This window comes from Adiantum capillus-veneris, chromosome 15 (assembly GCF_014529385.1).
Source record: "Adiantum capillus-veneris isolate H3 chromosome 15, ASM1452938v2, whole genome shotgun sequence".
NCBI lineage: Eukaryota > Viridiplantae > Streptophyta > Polypodiopsida > Polypodiales > Pteridaceae > Adiantum > Adiantum capillus-veneris.
Genome location: NC_140945.1, coordinates 117,303,297 through 117,307,733, shown reverse-complemented (window position 1 = coordinate 117,307,733; position 4,437 = coordinate 117,303,297). Strand labels below are relative to the sequence as shown.

Sequence of the window (4,437 nt, the reverse complement as noted above, 5' to 3'; positions counted from 1 at the left end):
TCCTACACAAGCATCACCTTTGAAAGAAAATGCATGGAGAGAGGAATCGAGCAGTGTCCAAAAACGTATGGCATGCAGAGACATTGATATCGTATGGAGGGGTCATTTCAATGATCCTTCTAATCTTCAAGACAATCACAAGAACAAGGTGATCTCTCTCTCTCTCTCTCTCTCTCTCTCTCTCTCTGATGATAACCAGAGAGAGAGATAACCAGGAGTCAAAGTTTTTTTAATTTTAATCACATGAAGATGATAACCAGGAGTCAAAGTTTTTTTAATTTTAATCCCATGCAGAGAGGGAAGGTGTCATGGATAAAGGGTCAATGATGATTTTCAACGAATAGGCTTCAGTAGTAAAGAGGACGAGCATGAATCTCAAACAGTTTCTTCTCTTAATTTGGACTCAATAAGAAGCTGTGGCAAACAGAAAGACTTGTCCCAGGCCCTTAGAATACATACCGATGTTGCAAACAGGGGCTTGCTTCAAACAGACATTCGCATTGGCAATGCTCTTATCAGTTTGTATGTCAAGTGTGGGGCGGTTTCGAACGCACAAGCTTTGTTTGAAAAGCTACCTGCACGAAATGTTATCACTTGGAATGCATTGATTGCTGGATATGTGCAGACTGGACTCGGTCATGAGGCTCTGCACTGTTTTAACCGTATGCAAGATGAGGATATATCTCCAAATGCAGTCACCTTTATTTGTGGTTTGAATGCTTGTGGCATCATAAAAGCACTTGAAAAGGGTGAGGAAGTACATGCTGAGATTAGCAGGCAGGGGTTGCTAAGGAACACATCAGGTGCTGGGCACTACTTTGGTGACTATGTATGTTAAGTGTGGTGCGCTTGCAAGAGCACAATTGTGTTCAATAAGCTCTCAGAACGAGATGTGCCAATTGGCTGGAAAGGAAGCCTTGTTTCCAAAGTACCATGCATGTGTTTGTACATTATGAAAGTACATGTCACGCGCTAATTGCTGGATATGCTCAGCATGAGCAAGGGGATGAAGCCCTTCATTGGTTTGAACGTATGGTGGATGAGGGCCTGTCCTTAGATTCTATCACCTTTATTAGTGTATTGAAAGCTTGTGGCAGTCTAGGAGCAGCGAATAAAGGCAAAGAGATCCACAATGAGGTTGAGAGGCAGAGACTATTGGGAAATGATGTCAATGTTGTCAACGCATTGGTGGACATGTATGTGAAGTGTGTTAATCTTGAAAGGGCACAGAAAGTTTTTGACGAGCTTTTAGCAAGGAATGTAGCAACTTTGACTGCATTAATTTCTGGTTATGCACAGGTTGGCAAGGTCTAAACAGCCTTCAGCTTTTTTTTCAGAATGGTAGAAATAGGTATTGAGCCAAACAAAGTCACATGTGTTGTTTTACTCACTGCATGCAGTCACGAAGGCCTTGTAGAGGATGGGGAATTCTTTTCTCATATCATGAGCAGGCATCATAACATCACAGCAATACTAGAGCACCACATTTGCATGGACGATATTTTCAGTCGTGCAGGGCTCTTTGATGGGGCTTTGAGTGTGATCGAGAAGGTGCCACCTTGTGATAGGCTAGTGCTTTGGTCAGCACTTATGGGTGCTTGTCGTGAATGGTCGAATATACAGCTTGGCAGATGGGTTTTGAGCATGCAGTACAGGTTGATCAAAGGTTTTCCGCAGCATATATGTGTATGAGCAATACCAATGTGGCTGCCGGGCTCCAAGATGAAGAGTGTGAGGTAGAATTTTGAAAGTGACAGCAGAGCTAGTATTAGCAGTCTGATGTTAGTAAAAAAAGTACATTTGTCTATCACATTCTTTCCTCCCAAGCATTCAAAGGTACTGAAACTGTTGTAATGATGTGTGGACATGTATGTGATCATGGTAATATGTACAATAGAGGAGAGCACCTGGTGCTGATGGTGCTGGATCAAAATGTTTTTTGAAGTTTCAAGCAACTAGAGATATCTCGAATTTTGAATTTACGACCATGGAGTTATCATACAAACACTCTAATGGTTGTAGTTTCATTTTATCATACGTCATTCTGCTGCCAAAATCATTGGCAATATGAATATGACCTTCTCGTTTACCACCAAGGGACCAGAAGCACCCTCGCTGACAACCTCTTTATATCCAATTTAGTCGACAGTCAGCTATGACAAGGTCGAAAGAAGAGCTGTTTTTTGTAGTATATACTCAATAGAAGCGAGATTGACATTTTTTATTCTGAGGTTTGTAAGTGTGTACAAAATACACTTAAGAATACCGAATGGAAGAGTATGTTTCTTGTTTCTTTATGTATTACTGTCTGGCTTGCATTGTAAATCAAGATGTTTGTGCAATTCGCTTGATTATGCTCGTGTTCTCTGGGGTGGGTGTCCCTCAGTGCAGTGTGCACAAGAAATCTCTCTGAGAAACAGAACCACAGTGACAATTGCTAGCTATTGAATGATAGTGCCAATTTCCAAAGGAAAGACAACAATTGTAGGGCTGAAAATGGAAGAATCCATTAGACTCAATGCTCCGCTCAACTCTTGTAATCACAATGTACCATCTATAGTGCCTGGCTGGTAGCACCCTCTGCTCCAGATCAAGGAGGATAAAACAGGGGTGTAGATACTAGATGCTTACCTGCACAATGGAGATTGTGGAGATTAGATAATCCTGGCCTCTTGGGGAAACGAAGCCTCATGTAGTTCAGGGGAAAAAGCGTCTCCCCTAGCAGCTTGGGTGAAATTGAAGTCTCTATCGTCTCCTTGTTTGGGGGAGGAGACAGAGGGTACCCATGGAGATTGTGTTGATCTCCGAATTGAACCTCCTGCCAAAGTGCTCGTCCAAAAGTCACCAGGTAAGTATTACAAGTAAGTGCATGCAGTCCAACGGTCTAGACTAGGGACTTTGGGCGATAACTCACATGAAACTGGAGCTGTAGATGTGGTTGAGAATTAAGAGTAAATGAGCATGACATGATTCTTGTAGGGCTCTTGGAGGATACGTTGCTATTGTCTGTTGGTTAGGGGACCACCTGCGTGCCTGGGTAGCCACCTGCTTTGTAGCAAAAGGTACATAAGAGCTATAGGCATGCTGGACAACTGGGCCGACCCGCGCCTAAAAAAAAGAGGCCAGGGGTGCCCCAAGTCTATGGAATACCGCAAGAGGCGCCTAGTTGAGGGGCCAATGCTTCTCGGCAATTTACTGGTTATCGGAGCTTAGGCTGTTTACACATTGTGTGCCCACATATGGGTGTGTAACGTGGACATCAGCCGGCCAAAAAGTTGTAACGGGCAGTGGACGAAAGCATGGGCAACCTAGACCCCGTTGCGGGACGAGCAGGCATGCTTTAAACATTAATGGTTTATATGTTGTCGAACACTTCTCATCTGTCAGGAGCGCTGCGTAGCCAATTGGTAGAAGATGCTCTTTTGCGTGCGTTGTCAACAGCTTAACCTCCGCTCGAGCTTGGGTAGGATCGATGAAGTTGCAGAGGTTGAAGAAGTGGAAGAGGACGCTAGGGGAAAGCAGTTTCAGACTCAACTCTAGAGTTAGAGCAAGATGAAAAAGTAGTGTTGATATGCTTTTTGGTTTTGAAAGTGTTTGACCAAGGGGGCAGACAAAGAAGCAAAAGACAGAAAAGCAAAGAAAGCAGATTTGGTGTCTTGGTAGATTAAGGGGTTGGTAGAATCTCTTGGTAACTCTCTTTTTGCTCGACTGCTAGTTGTTCAAATGTTCTTGGTTGGTGCAAGTAGCAAGAATTTTTCAAAAAGATAGAGATCAGGATTGGATATAATCCAGATTCAAAGAGGGATCTTCAAGATGTCTATTGAAAGGAGCTTGGGAGTTCCTAAAACTTTGGATTGGAGGAGGGTGACTTGGCAGATAGTTTTGACTACGAACAAATCTTATCTTTGAATCTCTAGATGTGAGGAGCTTCTCTGTGTAGAGCTTGAGTAAGTATCGACAATTGAGGCTGATGCACAAGGGAAGCCACTCCACTCTCGTAAAAGATTTGTAGGATTGGAAATAGAAGTTTTATAGTTGTGACTTTTTATTGTAATCATGGGTGTTAGTATTCTGCATGGGGACTCCCATAAATGGTTTCAACAGGGATCAGGAATTTCATTGACGTGATCACGATCGTGTGATTATGTTAATAACTTTAATAATTATATAAGAAAAACACGTGATTACGTTAATTTTTAACGTGACTTTGATGATGACTTGCAAAAACCCATAGAGCCGGTTAGCCCGCCGGGCAAAAGAATAATCCTTGTGGGTCCCGCTCGGATTTTTTATGTTTCCGGCGGTAAAAGTCATTCTTGGCGGGCCCGTCGGGAAAATAAAAAATCTCGACGGACGTAATTATATAAAGTAAACAATGTGTTTACTGTGGTGTTTTGACTAGGTAAATCCCTGGGGAGTGTATCCGAGTGCAGGGTA

The 4,437-nt window shown here is 42.8% G+C and overlaps 1 pseudogene; it reads left to right on the top strand.

Annotated features, from left to right (window-relative positions):
- The first annotated feature begins 316 nt into the window (after positions 1-316).
- On the top strand, positions 317-4,232 carry LOC147441343 (pentatricopeptide repeat-containing protein At1g50270-like; annotated as a pseudogene).
- The last annotated feature ends 205 nt before the right edge of the window (positions 4,233-4,437 follow it).